Here is a 16,494-nt window from a genome sequence, read left to right on the forward strand (position 1 = left end):
TCCACCCTAAAATCAGATAGAACATGTAACATGTTCCCAAAGGTGAACTTATCCTTTTAAGTCTGTACAATTTCTTTACTTATTGGATTTTTGCAATTGCTATAAAGAAATAAAAATTACTGAGCCAAATTTCAGAGCCAATATTTACACAAACAGCAAAAGTGGCTGGAGAGTATGTAAGCAGATTCATTGTGTAGCAATGTAAGAGGGAGAGACAAGACAGGTTTCAAAAAATGTAAATCAATATTACAGTGGATTATACCAGTGAGGCAAAAATATACCAGAGACATGCTGCACATCATGCACACATTTTTAATAGGCTGCATTTGAAGAAGGAAATACAAGGTATTATTTAACCAGAAATACAACCCAATTCCAAAAAAGTTGGGACACTGTACAATTTGTGAGTAAAAAAGAAATGGACTAATTTACAAATCTCATAAACGTATATTTTATTCACAATATAATATAGATAACATATCAATTGTTAAAAGTGAGACATTTTAAAATATCATGCCAAATATTGTCTAATTTTGGATTTAACTTCCTGACATCCGCGCTACAGCCTATATACGGCTGCAGCGTGGACTTGAATTTTCGGGAGGCCGTTTTTAAACGGCCTCCCAGAAAGACTCTCCCCGCGCGCACCCGCGAGCGCGCATCGGGGAGAATCTGTGTCGGCCGTGTCCCTTGGACACGGCCGATCACAGATCGTGGTGAATGGCCAATCACAGCGGCCATTCACCACGTGATCAAGCCGTCCAATGAGAGATGATCTCATATGTAAACATATGAGATCATCTCTCATCGCCGGCGCTCCTTCCTCACACAGAGCCTGCAGTGTGAGGAAGGAGGGGGAGCCATCAGCCGCCGGGGACACACAGCAATGTAATCAGGGCACTGATCACCAGTGCCCTGATTACTAAAGGTAAAAAAACATACACACATTGCCCCCCCATCAGTGCCCTTAGTGCCCCCCATCAATGCCCACAATCAGTGCCCATAGTGCTGCCAGTCAGTGCCCATCAGTGCCTGCTCATCTAGGCACTGATGAGCACTGACTGGCAGCACTATGGGCACTGAGTGTGGGCACTGATGGTGCTGCCCATCAGTGCTCATCAGTGCTGCCCATTAGTGCTCATCAGTGCCACCCGTCAGTGTCCATCAGTGCCATCCGCCAGTGCCCATCAGTGCCGCCTATCAGTGCCCATCAGTGCTGCCCGTCAGTGCTGCCCGTCAGTGCCCAGCAGTGCCACCTCTCAGTGCCCATCAGTGCCGCCTATCAGTGCCGCCTATCAGTGCTCATCAGTGCGGCATATTAGTACCTCCTCATCAGTGCCCATAAGTGCCACCTCATCAGTGCCCATAAGTGCCACCTCATCAGTGCAGCCTATCAGTGCCGCCTCATCAGCGCACATCAGTGAAGGAGAAAAATTTATTTTCAAAATTTACTCGCAGAAAATAAGAAAAACTTTTTTTTTTTTCAAAATTTTCTGTCTTTATTCTTTTTTTTTGTAAAAAATAAAAAAACCCAGAGATGATTAAATACCACCAAAAGAAAGCTCTATTTGTGTGAAAAAAATTATAAAAATTTCATATGGGTACAGTGTAGCATGACCGCGCAATTGTCAGTCAAAGTGTGACAGCACTGAAAGCTGAAAATTGGCCTGGATGGGAAGGGTGTTTAATTGCACAGTAGGCAAGTGGTTAATGAGAGCTACACATTCCAAAAAAGTTGGGACAGGTAGCAATAAGAGGCTGGAAAAGTTAAATGTACATATAAGGAACAGATGGAGGACCAATTTGCAACTTATTAGGTCATTTGGCAACATGATTGGGTATAAAAAGAGTCTCTCAGAGTGAAAGTGTCTCTCAGAAGTCAAGATGGGCAAAGGGTCACCAATTCCCCCAATGCTGAGGTAAAAAATAGCGGAGCAATATCAGAAAGGAGTTTCTCTGAGAAAAATTGCAAAGAGTTTGAAGTTATCATCATCTACAGTGCATAATATCATCTGAAGATTCAGAGAATCTGGAACAATCTCTGTGCGTAAGGATCAAGGCTGAAAAAGCATACCGTGATCTTCGGGCCCTTAGACGGCACTGCCTCACATACAAGAATGCTACTGTAATAGAAATCACAACATGGGCTCAGGAATACTTCCAGAAAACATTGTCGGTGAACACAATCCACCATGCCATTTGCCGTTGCCGGCTAAAACTCTATAGGCTAAAAAAGAAGCCATATCTAAACATGATCCAGAAACGCAGGCGTTTTCTCTGGGCCAAGGCTCATTTAAAATGGACTGTGGCAAAGTAAAAAACTGTTCTGTGGTCAGACGAATCAAAATTTTAAGTTATTTTTGGAAAACTGGGAAGCCATGTCATCCGGATTAAAGAGGACAAGGACAACCCAAGTTGTTGTTAGCGCTCAGTTCAGAAGCCTGCATCTCTGATGGTATGGAGTTGCATGAGTGCGTGTGGCATGGGCAGCTTACACATTTGGAAAGGCACCATCAATGCTGAAAGGTATATCCTAATTCTAGAGCAACCTATGCTCCTATCCAGACATCGTCTCTTTCAGGGAAGACCTTGCATTTTCCAACATGACAATGCCAGACCACATACTGCATCAATTACAACATCATGGCTGCGTAGAAGAAGGATCGGACTACTGAAATGGTCAGCCTGCAGTCCAGATCTTTCACCCATAGAAAACATTTGGCGCATCATAAAGAGGAAGATGTGACAAAGAAGACCTAAGACAGTTGAGCAACTAGAAGCCTGTATTAGACAAGAATTGGACAACATTCCTATTCCTAAACTTGAGCAACTTGTCTCCTGAGTCGTTTTCAGACTGTTATAAAAGAAGAGGGGATGCCACACAGTGGTAAACATGGCCTTGTCCCAACTTTTTTGAGATGTGTTGATGTCATGAAATTTATAATCAACTTTGTTTAAAATGATACATTTTCTCAGTTTAAACATTTGATATGTCATCTATGTTGTATTCTGATTAAAATATTGAAATTTGAAACTTCCACATCATTGCATTCTGTTTTTATTCACAATTTGTACAGTGTCCCAACTTTTTTGGAATCAGGCTTGTAAAATAATTACAGGAGATTGTGTCTAAGACACAAAGTAGAAACATAACAGAGACACTTCAATTACATAGATGCCTTTGTCTTTGCCCTGACAATGGATTATGTCAAAGACCCAAGGCAGAGATATTATAGAGACCCTTTACCCCAAACACCCACCCTAAGCAATAGGAAAAAAGCCCTTTATATAATTTTCTTTACTTTCTTTACTTTTTTGCAGAAAATAAAACACATCTAGAACTTCGTCCCCCCCTTAAAAAAAAAAAAAAAAAATGCAGTTCACAGTGATGGAGCACATGAACATTGGGAGAAGGTGCACTTCACTCTCTGTAGACCACTTCACTACATTTGACTGTTTTATACCAGTAGCAATATTCAACACTGAATACAGCACTGTCGAGTTTGTAGATGGTACACTAGCACTGTACAGTAATACTAAAAGTTATCTCTCCCTCACAAAGCTGCCAACTGTCTTTAACTAGAGATGGCCTTCCGGGTTCGCGGCGAACTTTGCTCGTTCGCTGTTTGCTGAACATGCGAACATATGGCGATATTCGCGACCTCCATATTCTTTTACATTGTGAAGAACTTTGACCCATGACACATCCATCAGGTGGTACAGGACAGCCAATTAAGAAATTTCAGCACATAGACATACCCCCTACCTTATAAATAGACCTGATCTGGCTGCCATTTTACATTCTGCCTTTTGTCAGTGTAGGGAGAGGTTGCTGTGTGGTGCAGGGACAGATTGTTAGTGACACAAATCGCTAGCTAATAGATCCACAAAAGTCCTTTTAAGGACTGGTATAGGTGTACTATTGTTTGGCGTGCAGTGTATAGGGGTGTAATACATTTATAATATACTTTCTAATATAGAAAGCATATTATAGTGGATTTGTATTGTGCAGCATTGTGACTGCTGAGCGGTTCTGAAGCGATACTACAACTACAAACAGTGACAAACGCAATTAGAAAAAACTATTATGACTGGTGTGATATACCAGTCGCCCCCCAAAAACGACAGATTGAAGCGGGGTTTTATATATACTTTCATAATCGTGTATTTGGGTACTGGAGAATTTTTTTTTCTGTTTTGCTGCGTTCCCTCTGCTACACACAGTGACAAACCTTACTCTAAAAAAAGTATAAATGTTGTGATATACCAGTGGCCCCCCAAAACAACAGATTGAAGCGGGGTGTTATATAACAGTGTATTTGAGTACTGCAGAAATGTTGCCTCTTTCGCTGCGTTACCTCTGCTACAGACAGTGATAAAAGTTACTGGAATTTTTTTTTATAACTGGTGTGAAAGACCAGTGGCCCCCCAAAATGACAGATTGAAGCGGGGTGTGATATACCTTCTTCCACATATACAGCGCTTCTCTAGAGACTTTTGTCACAGGGTAATTTAAAAAATGACAGGCAGAGGAAGAGGCAGGCCCTTCCGCAGGGGTGGTAGGGGTAGGGCGGGAGCACCAGGCCGGAGCAGTTGGGAAGTTGCAGAAGGTGCGTTCAATTACGTCAAAGGACGCACCAGACTTGGTTGAGTGGCTCACTCAGCCTTCCTCTTCTGCACCCTCCTCATCCTCTCTATCTGCACCCTCTTCACTCTCTGATGTGTGCATCCCCCAAAGACACCACCACCATATACCCTCCGCTTGAATCACAGGAATTATTTTCCGATCCATTACAAGACATTTCCGATGCGCAGGCATTCTTGGCATCGGATCAGGAAGAGGAGGTAGCAACAGCCGCCACTCAGCAATCTGACGACAGTACCCAGATCAGCCCAGAATACAAAGTTCTTTACTGTCAGGTGAACGCCAGTCAGCTAATTTTTGGGGCCTGTAATGGCCGACACTTACTTCTGTATCCTGTGAATGCCTAATGTACCTCCAGCCACAGAATACAAAGTTGTTTGTTGTCAGGAGAACGCCTGTGGGCTAATTTATGGGGCCTGTAATGGCCGACACTTACTTCTGTATCCTGTGAATGCCTAATGTACCACCAGCCACAGAATACAAAGTTCTTTGCTGTCAGGTAAAGGCCTGTCGGCTAATTTTTGGGGCCTGTAATGGCCGACACTTACTTCTCTATCCTGTGAATGCCTAATGTACCTCCAGCCACAGAATACAATGTTCTTTGCTGTCAGGTAAACGCCTGTCGGCTAATTTTTGGGGCCTGTAATGGCCGACCCTTACTTCTTTATCTTGTGAATGCCTAATTTTTCAGACTGGAATTGAAAATCAATGGGTCTGTAAACATTCCGCTAAATTGTGGAAGGGATGCGGACCCATTTTACAGACGTGTTAATGGACCCTATATGTATTTGAAATGTATTTATTGGCTACTGTCAGTTCTGGCTGATTTAGGCCGAGCTATTACACTAAAACCGAGCAATATTACAAAAAACAAAATACACGTTATAACTGTATAAAGGATTTATATAACTTATTAAAAAAAAAAAAAAACATTTATGGCAACTTTTTCAATAGCAGGATCATCTCCTGCATCCCCTTAATAGCCTGGCCTTGCCTCTCCCCATGGCCTTCATGTGCTCCTGAATTGACGAAATTTCGCAGATAAAAAAGAATGCTTGTCGATCGCAGATTCGCTTAATACTTCTGGTATGTCAGTGTCCATGTTGTGGGACTATGTGTGCACAGCTAGTAAGTATTTTGTGGCTGCAAATATGACCTGGAGGTTTTTCATGTTAGCCTGCCATTAAAATGAATGGGACCCGCCGCAAACCTGCAGTTCGCAAACATTTGAGGGAGTTTGCGTGATCGCGTTCGCGAATCGTCCCATCAGATGTTCGTCCATCACTATCTCTCACTAATCCAAATAACACTAACTCACTACTCCAACTAACTAACACACTAACAAACATCTCTTTGGAGAGCTGACATTTATAGAGAGGGGAATGGCACATTTTCAAGGCCCCATTATTGTTCATACTTTTCTACCTGACCACATTTCACAGGTCAGGCAAAACATTATGGGGTTGGCTTTTGGGGCAAATGTACTCATATGTTTGCTGTTTGAGCAAACAGTAAACATACAAACTCTACCCCTAATGCAACCCAGCAGCAAATCTGAACTTCATCTGTAATCTCTATTCCACTCCAAGATCTAAGATTTAATATTTAACCCTTTCCTGCCCAGCCTGGCATCCATTTAATAGGGTCTGTATGCTCGGGGGGGCAGGAAGGAGCAGTGATCATTTACCACTGTCTGGTTGTTCAGTGGTCACATGACCAGGAGCCAGCCCTGCCAGCTATGGATTATTAGTGGGGATTTAGAGATGTCTTTGGAAGCTTGGTCTCTGTGCTGGGAGTGTGCTGTTGGCGCAGAAACATCAGCCACCCAGTGACACATATATGCGGCATGTCGGCTTTAAAGCCTACCATTTTATGACCATACATACAGTGCCTTGCGAAAGTATTCGGCCCCCTTGAACTTTTCGACCTTTGGCCACATTTCAGGCTTCAAACATAAAGATATAAAACTGTAATTTTTTGTGAAGAATCAACGACAAGTGGGACACAATCATGAAGTTGAACGAAATTCATAGGATATTTCAAACTTTTTTAATAAATAAAAAACTGAAAAATTGGGCGTGCAAAATTATTCAGCCCCCTTAAGTTAATACTTTGTAGCGCCACCTTTTGCTGCGATTACAGCTGTAAGTCACTTGGGGTATGTCTCTATCAGTTTTGCACATCGAGAGACTGAAAATTTTGCCCATTCCTCCTTGCAAAACAGCTCGAGCTCAGTGAGGTTGGATGTAGAGCGTTTGTGAACAGCAGTTTTCAGTTCTTTCCACAGATTCTCGATTGGATTCAGGTCTGGACTTTGACTTGGCCATTCGAACACCTGGATAGGTTTATTTGTGAACCATTCCATTGTAGATTTTGGTTTATGTTTTGGATCATTGTCTTGTTGGAAGACAAATCTCCATCCCAGTCTCAGGTCTTTTGCAGACTCCATCAGATTTTCTTCCAGAATGGTCCTGTATTAGGCTCCATCCATCTTCCCATCAATTTTAACCATCTTCCCTGTCCCTGCTGAAGAAAAGCAGGCCCAAACCATGATGCTGCCACCACCATGTTTGACAGTGGGGATGGTGTGTTCAGGGTGATGAGCTGTGTTGCTTTTACGCCAAACATAACGTTTTGCATTATTGCCAAAAAGTTTGATTTTGGTTTCATCTGACCAGAGCACCTTCTTCCACATGTTTGGTGTGTCTCCCAGGTGGTTTGTGGCAAACTTTAAACAACACTTTTTATGGATATCTTTAAGAAATGGCTTTCTTCTTGCCACTCTTCCATAAAGGCCAGATTTGTGCAGTATACGACTGATTGTTGTCCTATGGACAGAGTCTCCCACCTCAGCTGTAGATCTCTGCAGTTCATCCAGAGTGATCATGGACCTCTTGGCTGCATCTCTGATCAGTCTTCTCCTTGTATGAGCTGAAAGTTTAGAGGGACGGCTAGGTCTTCGTAGATTTGCAGTGGTCTGATACTCCTTCTATTTAAATTTTATCGCTTGCACAGTGCTCCTTGGGATGTTTAAAGCTTGGGAAATCTTTTTGTATACAAATCCGGCTTTAAACTTCTCCACAACAGTATCTCGGACCTGCCTGGTGTGTTCCTTGTTCTTCATGATAATCTCTGCGCTTTTATCGGACCTCTGAGACTATCACAGTGCAGGTGCATTTATACGGAGACTTGATTACACACAGGTGGATTCTATTTATCATCATTAGTCATTTAGGTCAACATTGTATCATTCAGAGATCCTCACTCAACTTCTGGAGAGAGTTTGCTGCACTGAAAGTAAAGGGGCTGAATAATTTTGCACGCCCAATTTTTCAGTTTTTTATTTGTTAACAAAGTTTGAAATATCCAATAAATTTCGTTCCACTTCATGATTGTGTCCCACTTGTTGTTGATTCTTCATTAAAAATTACAGTTTTATATCTTTTTGTTTGAAGCCTGAAATGTGGCAAAAGGTTGAAAAGTTCAAGGGGTCTGAATACTTTCGCAAGGCACTGTAGGTGTTATGTGGGTGGTAACAAGTTAAAAATAGAGACACATGTACTATCCTATAGGTTTTAAAAACTAAGGATTTGTTTATGTAATATATTGCAAGCTGACAGTTTGAAAAACAATAGACTCTATTATTGGAGACATTTTATTGTTATAATTGTCCTTTAGCTGGAAGCAATATTTCCATTTATCAACATCTTATATATAGAGTATTTTGCAGTAACATGTTAGACTCCCAGAATTACCTTTTAATGCCTCTACATCTGACAGTGATATTGTTAATTTTAGAAATAATATTGATAAACATGGAAAGATTCAGTAAATATGATATATTAATTAAGGTCTAAGTTTAAAAAAACTGTTTCCATTTAACATAACTGTACAAATAAATTATTAGTAATTGACAACCAAAATCGGTTTACGTAATTAAAAATAGTTCCTTACATTAAAAAGGAATACATGGTAATATTTTTATACAGTATTATGTTTCCTGTGCTGTAATTATAGCACATAATGATCCTCCTTGGCCTTTATCACACTGAGTAGCAAGCATTCAGATTGAATGTGGATAGGTATAAGCCAAGCTTTTTAGTTAATGAGCGTTGTTTTAGCCTGTTGTGTCCTGCTGTGTTTTCTGTCTGTTAGCTCAGATGTGCTGTTGTTTCTAGTTATTTTCTCAGAAAGGAAAAAAAAGAACATGAAGACAGACCTTCATGATGAGATGTACCCCATGCTGACTTTATAAACCAGAGGAAAAAAGTCCTTCGCTCCAAGTGCAAATCATTACAAACTGTTATTTTTGCCTTTTGGATTTTCTTGAAGTGTTGTTGTCTATCTGAACCTAACCTTTCCTTATTTTAACTGTTAAATAGAAATTTGTGATACAAAAAAACCCAGAATTTTACTCTTTTTCCTTATCCCCCAGATGACTATTTCTGCAGTAGGGTAGCCAACAAGCACTTTATAAACAGTATGCCATTGTCATGTCTGTAGCTAGTAGAATGTGCACATTGACATTTTTAGCTCATCTAACCAGCGCAATAATGTATAAGACTGTATATTTTTTAAATATGATTATATAATGTATACCAATGTATAAGTCTATGTTAGGATCCCACATACTACTCTATTTTTAGCTATTGGTGAAAGACAGCTAAAATGTTTCACTTACCTATTCCTAATTCATTTTTTAAAACATCAGTGCCCCAATTCTTGCGACATACACCTGTCATTGACAAGGACACCTACCACATTGCTAGTGTCTGTAAAAGAATAATGGTGAATGGGTAGGAAGGCCCCTGATGTGAACTTGGTTAGCAAGTAATGTGTCTGCCTAATAATGGCCCAGTATGCAGTAGGCAGTGATTGATTATTTTATTGATTGGGACCATGAGGCAGCCCTGATAGGTTCACAAGGATGTGTTAGATTAAAGTGACAGACATGGTAGAGTAAATATGCAGTGGGAGGGATACAGGGTCTATAGTGGTAGTGATAGCAGGCTTAAAGTGCTGGACCTTAGCCACATATTTTTCCTATTCTAGTTCTTCTTCTCTTCTTCTCCTCACACATTTAAAAAGATTGAGGTTGGCAACTCTACTGACACTTCTGCTGTGCATCTCCCCCCCCCCCCACCCATATCAGTCCCCAACAACAATACAAGCATGAGTAGGACATGGGGGCAGTCTTTCTTTCTTCCCATATTCACATGATTTAGCTCCCCCTTTAAAATAGACCCCTAAATGTCCAGGTTGCTTTTGCTGACCATGTAGCCTACTTGCACATAAGAGTTAAGCCAGCAACTGATTTACTAGTGGAAATAAAAAAAAAGTTATAATAAGAAAAAGGAGAATGTGACACAAACAACCAAATAACCCAAAATTGCAAAAATGTATAAAAAACTAAATATCCATAAACATGCACAGTAGTCCCCACACCATGTGGGAAAAATCTTCTATGCTCTGATGGATAATCTTTCAACAGTGCAACACTATTTACCACATTGAGAAGTGCACACTTACTATAAGTCCAGTGACCTCTAAGTCAAAAAAGGTCAACAAACTTGATATGATTTGCAATGTTGTCATTCAGATTGGCCACACCACTCTTCAATAGATCTTCTGAAGTCCACCACTTTCTTCCATCCTCACTCCAGGAACACCACAATATCAAAACCAAAGAAATACTGTAGTGTAGTATTTGTATTATACCAAGTAAACAAGAGTTGTAAAATGTTCTTATCACTTGTAAATGTGTCCAAACTCGGCACCAATGCAAACAAGGCAATAATTAAGTACAGTAGTGTAAAACGGGTTTGCTAACCTCCTGGGAGCGATTTGTGAATAGTCTGTCTCTATTTTGAATGGATTTGCAATAAAGGATTACATTTTGTATTCTGCCACTCGTTCTTAACCTTGGTGTATACATGCAACACTGTACCTCTGACAGAGGATCGGCGTGCATTCCAAACACTGAAAGCTCGGGCCGTATGTGACGTCAGGGCAGACCCAGAAATTATGGCACACATGGAGCCTCGACTAGTTTCACTGACCATGTCTTCAGGAAACAATGGAGCCGCCATTTTGCTTTTTATTAAATCAGCCGTGTAGGGGCATGGCTTGGCAGCGGATGTAGCCGGATGCAGGACTCGCTCGCTCTGCTGTGAATCCACTGCATTATTCTGACTGGTAGACGATCCTTGCCGTTGACGGTGTTCAGGTCTCTCCCAAAGGATTCCTGACTTACCTGGCTCCCGGTACATACCTTTTTTGTCCTCCACAACGATGTCCAAACGCGGATCAAACTCCCGCCAGACCCCAGACCATGCTGGCCAAGATAGCGGACAGTCTCAGCACGTGGCGAAGGAAAAGTACAAGGAGGCTGCCCAGAAGTTATTTTCTAGAACCCCCGCTAAGGAAACCGCATTGCAACCACAGGACCACTTGGAGGATCTGGGCAGCTGTGGTCAGTCGGAGGCCGATGATACAGTTCCCCTGGAGAACTCTGCGGCCTACTTGGCTGCATGGGACACAGTGAGTACCTCCTTCTCTACCACACCCATCCATGTTGCACAGGCCCCAGACGCTGCAGGCCCTGAGCCTACTCTGAGAGACATTTTTGCAGCGGTGACATCATGTAATTCCTCCATTACGGCTATTGCATCTGAAATCAAAAGAGTGAAAATTGAAATCACTTTTATGAGACACGATGTGCAAAAGCTGCGGGACCGCACATCTGCACTGGAGGAGCGTCTGGGCACCTATGCAGAGTGATCTGCGTTTCCAACAATTACAGGTGGCTAAGGAATCTGCACGGCTTGATGACCTAGAAAACAGGCTCCTCAGGAATAATGTGCGGGCCTTAGGAATGGCTATTGCATCTGAAAACAAAGGAGTGAAAATTGAAATCACTTTTATGAGACACGATGTGCAAAAGCTGCGGGACCGCACATCTGCACTGGAGGAGCGTCTTGGTGCCTTGGAGGATGAATGGGCACCCATGCAGAGGGATCTGTGTTTCCAACAATTACAGGTGGCTAAGCAATCTGCACGGCTTGATGACCTAGAAAACAGGCTCCTCAGGAATAACGTGCGGGCCATAGGAATCCAGGAGAAGGCAGAAGGGAAAAATCCTGTACAGTTGAACAGTGGTTGCTAAAAATATAGGATCCTGTCACTAACCCTGGTAATAGAGCTATACTCTCCCTTGACGCAACCAAGGCAGTGTGGAATGGCCCTATCTTTTGCAGGTGTTACGCAGCTTTGGTTTGGGGGAGAATCTTACCAGGCGGGTCAAATTTTTGTACACAACTCCCACTGCTCAATTGCTGATCAATGGAGATTTGACTGATTCCTTTCTATTATTTAGGGGTACCCGACAGGGGTGCCCTGTCGCCCCTGATGTTTGCTCTGGCCCTGGAGCCCCTGGCGGCTTCCATACGGTCTTCACGTTTGATTACGGGGGTTCCTGAGAATAAAATATCACTATATGCTGATGATTTCTTTATTTAGGAGACACGGAAGGATCCCTTGTCAATGCTATTTCGTTGATCGGGGACTTTGGCTCCTTATCCGGTTTCTCCATAAATTGGGGTAAGTCAGTTATCCTTCCGGTGGATGGGCTTACTGCTCCTCTGCCTGAGGGGGCACGATCTCTCAAGATAGTTCAGGTTCAGTATATGGACAAAAGTACATGAGGAAGGCAGCGCATGAACCACACCGGGATGCAATGGATAAGGAAGTCAGGTGAACATCCAGTATAGAAAGTATAGAAAGGGTTAACAATCTATTGGTAATGATAACCGAAAAACATTCATTGACTTGATAAAGCGCATAGCGCAAAACATGTAGTCATGGCAACCATATAGCTTTTGGTCCACCCTGGTTCCTGGTGTTTCCCCGCAAATGGCGCCTGTCCGGCTGATGTCACCGCTACGGAACTACAGCGGAGTCCTTTCATCCTCGCGTCGGCTGGTTTCCGGATTTGTGCACACACTGCTCAGCAGTCCTGGGAGACTGACCTCCTCGCACTCGTGTTGCTTGCTGCTAGGTGCCCTTGTCCACTCCAGCCCAGGGGGATGTAAGCATTTTATGTACTTTGTTTTTCGGTTATCAATACCAATAAACTGTTAACCCTGTCTATACTGGATAGGATAAACCTTATCAAAATGATTTGGTGCCCGCAATTGTTGTACATTTTATACAATTCCCCACAATGGGTTCAACGCAGTTGGTTTAACCGTGTGGACTCTTTTTATGTCTCTGATATGGAAGGAAAATTTGCGAGAATCCTTCTCTCCTCCTTACAGCTTAGGAAGGATCAGGGGGGCGCAACGGTCCCAACATCCAGCTCTATTTCTATGCCTCCCAACTTCAACATCTTAGTGGGTCTGGGATTTCGGGAACAACTGACCCGCCCAGCACCATTTTAGCAGCTGGAACCCTTAACCCTACTGTCCTGGCAGGTCTAGAATCTAATTGTTTCAATTTTCAGAAGAACATGCCAACTATCTGCTTACTCTGCTTAGGAAACTGTGGGTTACGATCAAATCTATGCTAGGTATAAAGGGATTCTTGGAGGAAATACCACTTTGGCATAATTTACTGCTGGGAGAGGTCTTTAGTTTGGAGGGATTTAGGTTGTGGGAAGAAGCTGGTATTACCCGGATTTCTCAATTATATAGCCAGGATGTGTTGAAATCCTTCTCTGATCTTCAGATAGAGTTTTCCCTGCCCAGGTCACAGTTTTACCGTTACCTCCAGTTGCGCTATGCCCAGCACCAAATGACCACGTTAGTTTTGTCATCTCACACACTGATTGAGGACGTTGCTTACAGCACTACCAGAAAAGGCAAATATCTCCATTAAAACAATATACATTAATCTTTTTTCACATTAATTAAAAAAATATAAAATTAAAAAATAAAATTAAAAAATATAAAAAAACAGGGTTACACATTACCTGTGCGAGCACTATTGGAAGATTATCCATCAGAACATAGATTTGTTCCACGTTTGATATTCATTTTTGCAATTTTGTCCTTATTTTTTTGTGTTAATGCCTTATTCTTCTTCTTATTTATAACTATTAAAGGTGACACTTTTCACTTTAAAGAGGGCAGCTTCACAGGTTATATTATTATAAGGGTAGGCGCCTATAATTATATTTTGATAAAAAGTTATCCCACAATGTGACACCGGTTTATTATGTTTAAAGGGAGCTTCTAATGGCTTTACAGACCATGTACCATATGGAGAATTATTATCGTACTGCAATGCTAGTGTTGAGGACAAGCTGTAGTCCTATGGGGAGCAAGGGTGATAGAAAGAGGGGCTGACTGGCAACTTTTGGCCCAGGGGCACGTACAACCCAGAGGCCCATGGTGCAATGACTCGGCCCCCTCCCGCTGTCCCTCTTCACTGCCTCCTCCGAACCCCCAATGCAGGCTGAAGCTCTGCCCCGGGTACTCTCTGCTCACCAGGCAGGTTATGCTGGGCAGCGCATGCTGCACCGCCTCTGGCTTCCTGAACCCTTTAATATTATTGATTGGACCAAACATTTTGTCAGGGAAATGGCCATAGGAGAACTGGCAACATTGCCAGTAATAGCAATGGACACTCCTGACTCAACTGACACAGCCCTCTGCTGGCCTGTCAGGGAAATGGCCTATAAAAGGTGGCCATAGGATCAGACTCATTGCTGGATTATCTCTCAGCTTCCTGTGTTTCTGTGCTTCCTGTTTCCTGTTTGGATTTCCTGTTGTGACTTGGCTTGTTCCTGATTCCGTTTGATCTCCTGCTCCTGGTTTGACTCTTGGCTTCTCCCACTGACCTTGCTTGCGTTACCTACCGTGTATGACCCCGGCTTGCTTCAAGACCTCGGCTAATCTGGTTGTCTCCTGTGTATGACCTCGGCTTGTACCACGGTTCCCGCTGCCTGCTCCAGTCCCAGACCTCGGCCAGTTCCTGTCTCCGCTGCTAGAGACTATTCCTCGGCACAAGCTAGCCCGGCTGCTTCTGAGCCTTTGAAGACTCATACCCTGCTGTGATTCCAGCCTGTTCCAGTTCGCTCTCGGAGTGCTCCTGGTTCTACCTACCTGGCTGCAGCTAGTAACCCGTGCCACTTGGGGCGCCACACCCTCTGTACCATCTCCAGGGGTGTGCTGCACTGAGCCGCAAGGGGAGCCCTCTCAGCACTATGGCCTTGGATCAGGTAACCCTGACACATTTCCTTTCCCACCCCCCCACCCCCACCCTTCAGCGCTGAAGCACAGAGCACATAGCTGTAATTCCAACTTCTCACTGAAGCCGTAAGCTAAAGTGATTGTAAATCTCAGACATGAAATATGAACAAAGCAAATCCTTCCATAGTGCATGCTTGTCTTAATTAATAGTTCTGTCTGCTAATTCATTTCATTCCTCTGCTATTAACATGAATCACTTCTGACAAGTTTTCCTGACAACAAGGGAAAAATTGTGAAAGGGGAGGGACCTCTAACTGATTGAAAGCCTCAGCTCTGTTCCTGTAAGCTGTGTGAGAGGAAGGAGAGAGAGAGACAGAAAGGGATAGAGAGCGGGGAAGTGAGGGAGGAGGGAGAATGAGGAGAGAGATGAGAGGGGGGGAGAGAGGAGGGGGGCAGAGAGAGGGAGAGAGGGAGGGAGGGAGAGAGGGAGGGAGGGAGAGAAGGAGGTGGGGAGAGATAGAAAGGGAGAGAGAAATAATTGGAAGGGAAAGAGAGAGGATTGAGAGGGAAAGAGAAGGAGAGAGAGAGGGGGAAGAGAGGGGTAAGAGGAGAGAAGAGAGGGGGTGAGAGGAAGGGGAAGAGAAAAGACTGTCTATGGCACTACAAATCCCAGCATAGCAGGCTCTAATTGCTCCGCTCACAGAGCACGAGGAGACATTCTACAAAGTGATCACTACAGTCTGTCAACCTTCCCCCCATACTCTCAGTTGTCAGTGAAGGCAGAGAAGGGGACACGGCTGTTGGTGCAGGGCAGCATAGGGGGCAGGGTTATCACTGCAGGGTGGCATAGAGGACAGGACAGGTCAGTCAGTGCAGAGTGATAGTAGGGACAGATTTGTCAGTGTAGAAAAAGCAGGAGGCGGCAAGTGTGTTAGTGTAGGGTGGAGGAAAGGACAGAGCTGTCAGTGCAAGGTGTAGTATGGGGACTGAAGGGTGTTTTAACTGTCAATGCAGTTGTGAGATATTCTGGTCCCTCCTCCTCAGGCCCACCTGTGTCCTCCTCCTCTCAGCTGCTCCCTCCAGCCACCTCCTCTGCTCAGGCTGTCTCCTCCTCCCCTCTCCATCTCTCACTCTCAGTCCTCCAGCACTGGGTGCCATCCTCTTCCACTCTGTCTCTTCCTGGCTCTAATACTGACAGCCCTATGGGTCCCATTCACCTCAGAAAAATCTCAGTTCTTCTGTAGTCACTTTCAACAGGACAAAAGCTGGAAGAAGTGGAGCACTAGGAGACGGAGCAAGTTTGGAAAAGAAAAATACAGCCTCCTCCCTGAATTCTGGGTCCTCTGCATATATGTCATTGCTTGCTAGACACCAGGTGGTCATAACAGCCAGTATGGGACATGGGCTACTAGTATTTGTGTGACTAATCAAGAATTCCAAACCAGGCCTTATGGGGCCAGAATTCGCAGGCGGTGCAGCCTTTTTAGGGGCATCAGAGCAGCCCAGAGTGCAATTACCCAGCCCAGTTTGCCCCTGTCTGCTCCCAACTGAGCTGAACTGAAGCTGAACCTGATCGCTTTTTAATAGTGAGCTACCTGTTCAGTACTCAGTGCATCTTTTTCTACAGATCAATATATCAACTCAATAACCATAGCTTGT

Source organism: Pelophylax lessonae (genome assembly GCF_965119305.1).
Source record: "Pelophylax lessonae genome assembly, chromosome: 3".
NCBI lineage: Eukaryota > Metazoa > Chordata > Amphibia > Anura > Ranidae > Pelophylax > Pelophylax lessonae.